The 7,837-nt window shown below is 34.0% G+C and overlaps 1 pseudogene; it reads right to left on the reverse strand.

Moving 5' to 3' along the window:
* Positions 1-1,303: 1,303 nt before the first annotated feature.
* LOC118623020 lies at positions 1,304-3,907 on the reverse strand (annotated as a pseudogene).
* Between the last annotated feature and the right edge of the window lie 3,930 nt (positions 3,908-7,837).

The following is a 7,837-nucleotide window of genomic DNA, read 5'->3' on the forward strand; positions in this document are numbered from 1 at the left end:
ATTCGTTTACTATTCCATTGCACAGAAACCTTGGGGTGAGTATGTGCGCACTCTGAAAGTAACCATAACTATGTATATTAAAATTGGGCATTATAATTGGGGATAATTCCTTTACCTGAGAATTCTCTGTCATTGCTATGTTTGACATACTAGGTTATGGTGCTGATGTAAATGAATTTATGCTGGAAATAATGAGGATATAGGTTTTTGAAAATCAGTCTTTAAATCACACAGAAACACTGTATATCAGTTTTATAGTTGTTCATTAGTGAAATTAAGTAATTAATTATAGTTATTTGTTTACTTGAAAATTCCAATATACAACTGACTAATAAATTAAGGTACTCTGAAAGCTCAATAAACATTAAACTAGAAAATTCTAAGAATGTCAGGTATATATTTACATATGAATATGTACTTGAAACTTATTTTAAATTGATATAAAGATAAGCATTATACTACAATAATATAGTTATTAATTTTTAAATGGTCTTACTATTGTTGATCCATAGTTAGAGGTTCAGAATCCCAAGCTGTAAATATATTCCAATCCATTCTATTTGTGGAAGTATATAATAATTTTAAGAAACAGTTTGACAAAAGAATTATCATTCTTAATAGTTCAATGTTCAAAAGATTGGCTAAACTAATGACCAAACAGTCTCTCAGTAATCTATCAGTATTCTAAAAAGCTTGAGGTGTTCTATAAATACTCATTTCTATTTCTAGGAGTATTTATTTATTTTTCCAAAGTTATCAAGTGACAGTATTAAAATAAATTTATTTACTGAGACTGAATAAATATTACAAATTCATTAATAACCTCACATTCATTGACAATATAAATGAACAATTGAAATTTATTATTTTTTGTTTGTTTGTTTTTTTACCCTCACCCAAGGACACTTTTGCGTTTATTTTCAGATAGAGCGGGAAGGAGAGAGGGAGGAAGAGAGAGAGAGAAAACATTGATGTGAGAGAGACACATTGAGTGGCTGCCATCCACCCGACCCCAACTGGGGCTGGGGACAAATTGCAACCGAGGTACATGCCCTTAGCAGGAACTGAACCCAGGAATCTCTGGTCTGTGGGCCGACACTCTAACCACTGAGCCAAACCAGCCAGGGCGAACAATTGAAAAGTCACAAACCACTTGCCAATGTTTTAAATTCATAAATGTTTAAATGAATACCTAGAAATAAGTAAAATTTAAAGACCTAGAAATAAGAAAGCATTTGACAGTGTTTATAGATCAATCCAAATGTTAAGTGCAAGTGGTACAGCAAATAAATTGACATTACTGCTAGTTTCCATTTAATTTCTTCGTTGTCTGGCTGCCTGGTGTTGCATTTGTAAAGATACTTTCTACAACCATGTAGGTATCCCAGAGACTATAACAAATCACTTTACAATAGCCAAGATCATCAAATGAGAATCCTAAATGTCCACAGCATTCAACAGTTTCAAAAATTGTTTGAATACAGGGTGAGGCAAAAGTAGGTTTACAGTTGTGAGTATGCAAAAACAGTTTACTCTTGTATTACTATTTATTAATTAGTGTGTTATTTTCCACACAAACAGCTTAAATGCATTTTTGTTCTACCCTGCATGTTCCACAATATTCCAAACCCATGATGGGTCAATAAAGTCAGTCAAATAGCCTTTGGCTCAAGGAGTGTAGCATATTTCCTTAGCACCACAGATGAACATTTCTAAAAGTGTTTTTCTTTCATTTTCTACCTCCTCACTCCAAATAGTCAGATCATTCTTAGTTTTCTGTGTTACAGTCAGAATCATTAGTTTGTTGGAGGCCACTTCTGGAAACAGTGATTGAAAATCTCTTCGCAGCAATTCTGGACATGTTTGGACTGCACACTCTACTGTGGCACTTTGTAAGTACATTTCTGCACTGTTGTTCTTGTCCAGCAGGTGCATCATTACCCTGAAACTCATTCACATATTGTGCCATCACAAACTCATGTCTTTCACTTGATAGATGTTCTGCTAGAACATCAGGTAAGTTTTAGGAATCTGGCTTTTCTTCTGTGACATGGTCCCACGAAGGTGACAGTTAAAACCTATGTTCTCAGGAAGATGAATTCTCTGATCTTGAGGCCCAAATGGTCCCATAGTTTCATCAGCCCATACTGTTCGAGAGCATATACAGGGAGGTGCAGTGGCCACATGAGACTCATCAGAACTCAATAATCCTGAAGTGGAAAAGGTTTTGGGATTGACAACATTTTTAACTAAAGAGCAAAATCCTGTTACAGAGCATAGTAGCCATTTCTAGAGGAGACAGCAGATGCAAAATATCTTCCCTTTCCTAAAGTTGTTCCAAGAGCTGTGGCTGAAAGATTGGTGAATTTAGAGGGGTTACCATGGTGGAAACCATCCAAACCAATTATTACTACTGTCTCCAGCTGTCTAAAGTGAATTTTCTTAAAATCCAAATCTGAAAATAGTTTCTTGTAAACTCATGTATTATCCACTGCACGAAGCACAAATTTAAACTCAGTAACCTAACATACAAAGTATTATCATAGTTACTCTGTAATTTTGATGGCTTCACTTCTCAGTTTTGATTATAGAATGCAATTTAATTTTATAAACTTTTAAAGTTCCTCATGACTTCTCAGATTCCTGATGTTCTCCTTGCATCTCAATCTTTACCTTCGTATCTTTTCTGCCTACATATTTCCAACATTTTAAAATAATCAAATATCCCTCAACAGGAGTTTTCTTGCAGAAAAGTACCCTCACGTTAAAAGGTAGGTTAGCAATCCCACTTGTATGCTCTGCTAGTGCTGTGCCCTTATCTTCAAAATTGCAATAATTGGATTTAATGGGACTGCCATTTTAATGCCTGTTTCCTCTTCTACACTACAAGCTCCAGGCAAAACACTAAATGTTTTCACTGATATTAGTGGAATTGGGAACATCTTGGATACCCTGAACTTATAACTCTTGAGAGTTCAAAGTGTTGTATGATCTTGCACAAATTACATATATTCTTTATGATGCAATATTATCACCTGTTTAATGGAAATAATAATAGTGTTTACTTCTTAAGGTGCTTGGAAAGTTTAAATACATTAATATACATTGCTTAAAACTAGGTGTTTTATTATATTATTACCAGCGTCTAGTACAGAGCTCACAATACAAATGTAATAAGTAATTATTGAAAGAGCAATTATTCCCATTGTGAAGTACCGTGATTCTGATTTAATATAGTTTTTAAGTGCTGGAGAAGCTAAATAGGTGAATTAATATGCCACTGAGACTATCCCTCTGGAATAATCTCATTCTACTTTTTTAGAGAGCTGTGAAGCAAAAAAAGAATGTATATAAGTGCTAACAACTAAATAAGAAATCTAATACACACTGTTTACAATAAAATCAATAATGTAGAAATTAAAATACTTTTGGTAGATTTCTTGGCAATAAATTGATAATTATACATTAAGATATAGGAAGTTTGATTTAGTGATGTACACAAATGTCCTTTCTTTCCTTTGAGCGAGAATGGAAAGAAGGCATACCATACATTTTTGTTGTAGATTTATAATTGCTGTAGGACAGAGATTCAGTGAATCCTTGGAATTATCATTTACATCAAATTTGGAAAGTTTTACACCTTATTCTTTCAAATATTTTTTCTGCCCCTTTCTCTCTTCCCTCTTCCTTGACTCTCATTATGCATATGCTAGTGTGTTTGGTGCTGTCCCACATGTCTGTGACGTTCTGTTTATTGTCGTTCTTTCTTTTTCTTCTTTCAGCACTTCAGACATAATAATTTCAGTTGATTTACCTTCAAGTTCACAAATTTTTTCTTCTTCTTACTCAAAATGTTGAGTCTTTCTAGTAAATTTTTCATTTCAATTATTTTGCTTTTCAACTCCATAAATTCTATTTAGTTCATTTCTTTTATAACTTCATTTTATTGATATATTCTATTTGGTGACACAGTATTTCCATACTTTCCTTCATTCTTTAGACACAGTTCTTTTTAACATATGTAAAAGAGTTTATTTGAAGTCTTTGTTTAGTAAGTCTAATATTCAGGCTTCCTCAGGGCGTTTCTATGGCCTGTATTATTTTCTGTCTGTGAGGCATATTTTCCTATTTCCCTGTGTGTCTTATACTATTTTGCTGAAAACTGGACATTTTATAATGTTACAATTGTGGAAATCAAATTCCCCACTATCCCTGAAAATGTTGTTGCTATTTGTTATTGTTTCTTCTCTGTTTGTTTTGCATCTTTCTTGCAAAATTTCTGCAAAGTCTATATAACCAGCCATGTGCAGTCACTGAAGTCATGGCTCATTTAGCTTGATGGTCAGAAAATGATTGATTTTCTTTAAACCATTCTTTCTTTGAAACAATGTCTCTCACTCTTTTCAGAGGGGTTCTGTGTGTGTGTGTGTGTGTGTGTGTGTGTGTGTGTTGAAACATGCCTTCAACATTCAAGCACTTTAAAAGCTGTGCCTTAGCCTTCACTTCCTGCATGTTCAGAGATTTCATTCAATCACAGGTGAGATCTTGAGGAGTCCATCAGCCTCCTTAAACCCATCACTGGTGAGTAATTAGGGTTTCTTCTTGGGCATGCACAAAATCCTTCAGCTGCATGGGCTGTCTATATTCCCAAGAATATTTTGGAGCTTTTCAAAGCCAACTATGAAATGTCATTCTCCAGATCTTCCCTGTACCTTTTAGGCCACTCTATTGTTTGCCCCAACTGTTATCACTGCCTCAGAGTGGTGTGATGATGTTAAGCAATTGATTTCAACAAATATCCTGGGAATAAAGTTGCTCCCATTGAATATACTCTGAATTAAGGGAAGAGAGAGAGAGAGAGAGAGAGAGAATTTCTATAAATAGATCTCTTATAGGAGCTACCAGACAGACCAAATATATGCAACTAAGCTTTCTGAAGAGATTCAAACCCAGTTTGTCACCTCTAGGGGCTGCTAGTCTGCTTGTTTTCATTGTTACCATGGCTGCATGGCTACTGTTTGTCTAGGTTATTATGGAGCTGGAGAGAGAGGGAATGGGATAGAGCAAGTCAAAATATGATAAGGCCCTTGCTGTTCTTACTTATATTTAGCTGTTGTTTTTTGTCTGTTTGTTTAAATGAATGCTCCTCAAGTTGTTGGAAGCCTTTGGTTAATTTTGGAGTTTTGAAAATATTTTTACATTTTATTTTTATTATCTTAAAAAGCTTTTTTTCCTTTATTGATTTTAGAGAGAGAGGAAGTGAGGAGAGATAGAAACATCGATGAAAGAGATCATTGATTGGCCACCTCCTGCATGTTCCCCACTGGGGATTTGGCCCACAACCTGAGCATGTGTCCTGACTGGGAATTGAACCGGCGACCTCTTGGTGCCGATGCTCAACCACTGAGCCACACCAGCTGGACTATTTTTACATTTTAAATCAGTGTTCTCATTGTTTATGAAAAAGCAGATTTTACAGGTCCTTATTCTGTAATTCTGAAAACTGTCCCTCTCTAATAGTGTTTCATAAATTTTTTTCTCTTTTCCAGTGGACAATGGCACAGGTGTTGATCCCATAAACTCTTGAAAGGAGGTATCTGATTACTTACTGAAGTTCATCCCTACTTCTGGATAATCCTTTCTTTGAACTCAATCCTCAAACAGCTCAACTACTATCAGTGTTCAGAAGTGTTTAGTGCCTGTCTGGATGTTTTAAATTGAATTGTGTTTCCCCCTCTGTATGCCAGGATACACCTGGGATTATATTTGCTCTTGGGTAACCCTGCCAAACTTCATCTGGAGTCATTTGGTATAGATATAGTAAAGCTTTTGAAAATCTGTCTCAATGTCTTTGTGCTCTTCTAACAAATTCATATTTTTATCAAAATTCTTGTATGGTTACAAGGATATAAAGGATATTATATACTGCAAAGCAATAAACACATTCTCGGTGTAAGTCTTTCAGACACATTTAAGAAGGATGATGGTTTCCCTAGGATTTCCTTTCCACAGTTTTCTATTGCAACCTTGCACTGCAAGCTCCAGTATCTAAAATGTTATCAGCATATAGCTCAATAATGAAAGGACATCGGATCTTTTCAGTGGAACTGACTCCTTCACAGGAATAATTATCATTGGGATGCAAGCATATAAACGTAATTGTATTTAAAAATGGAAAAGTACAATTAGTAGTTCAGTGATCGTTTAAAGCAGGGGACGCATCACCATAAGACCAATGGATAATACCAGGTGAACAAAGCATCAACTTTCAGTTGATTTCATAAACTGATTCAGTTTATCATTTTCTTGTTGAGAGAATGCACAGGGAGAAATACACATTTGCTTTACTATGCTATCTTTTTGAATGTTAAATTAAAACATCAGAAGAAGCTAGGCCAACCCACATGTCAGTGGCCAATCCTCATAGTTTCCACAGAAAGTCTTTTGATACAAGTTTCTGCATCCAGGCCAAGTCACTCACTCAACTCTATTTCTCAGTCACTTTCCTGGCAAGATAAATATGTTTTACATGCAGAAATGAGTGTTGTATTTAATTATCTTTGCAGATACACTGTATCAATACAATTTTAATTAACATGTTCTTCATTTATCTTGGAAGTAATCTGTTCAGTGACTCCTGGAACTTACAGGTAACAAAGACACCGCCAGGTAATGTTCCAAATTTCCTTTTCCTTCTTTCTTCTCCTCTTTAGTCAAACAGACCCCTAAAATTCCTTTGACAATGCATACTGATCCTATTTAGCTACAAAAATTGTATGTATTAGTCCTATAGCCCTATATGTCTATAACAATGCTGTCTATATGTAAAAACTCTCCGTTTTTATAATAAAATAATAAATTCCAATTAAAAAATAAAATTGGAGTTATTCTAATTCCTCCATGCTCTTGACCATATTTGTTTTTGTAATGTGTGTGCAAATCTACTAGTATTTTAGGTATGATTTGCAATCACAGAACATAGTACAACTACTGGAAATAACTCAGAGTCATGCTTTTGCCATTTTGGGATTACATTATAATAGACTGAAATAACTCCTAACACATTCATAATATCAAGAGAAATGTATGTGAAAATATATTAGAAACTATTAAGCACAATTCAAATATAAGGTAAAATGACCAACTTTAATACCAAACTTAGTATGTTTAATGAAACCTGTAGATTTTATATAGAAAAATGATATAATCTTAAGCAGAAGCTTAAGTAAGACTAGTAGACATTTTAGAAAATAAATTAAGATACAAGTTTTTATTTTATTTTTAGATAAACTAAAAAAAGATAAGTACTGCATTATGCTAAGAACAGGTAAGGTTCCTAAATTTATGACTTTTTAAAAAATGAACTGCTTAACACAATCAGTAAGGTAATGGATTATCATTAAAAAAATACATTTGTCAGTATCTTGGATAAAATACATATTCATTGCATATATTTTTGGCTGTTCATTTTCAAAGATAAAAATTGTTAAAATATTCTAGAAAAAAATAAAAGCTTTTGTAAGTATCAGTAAAGCATGAAAGTTAAACTAGTGTCAAAGAAACGATCACGCTAATAATAAACTAAATGACAGTTTGAGCTCATTTATTTCATAAGACAATCAATTGCTTTCTTATAACCTATCATATCTTTACTACTAACAGTATACCATTCTTTTATTATTTTTTATTTTTTTTAATCCTTACCTGAGGATATTTTTCTATTTATCTTCAGATAGAGTTGGAGGGAGGGAGAGAGAGAGGAAGGAAGAGGGAGAGAGAGAGAGAAACATGGATGTGAGAGAGACTGTAGGGTTGGGGGTTTGGTGGATGAACAAAA

This window comes from Molossus molossus, unplaced genomic scaffold, assembly GCF_014108415.1.
Source record: "Molossus molossus isolate mMolMol1 unplaced genomic scaffold, mMolMol1.p scaffold_m16_p_9, whole genome shotgun sequence".
Classification (NCBI taxonomy): Eukaryota; Metazoa; Chordata; class Mammalia; order Chiroptera; family Molossidae; genus Molossus; species Molossus molossus.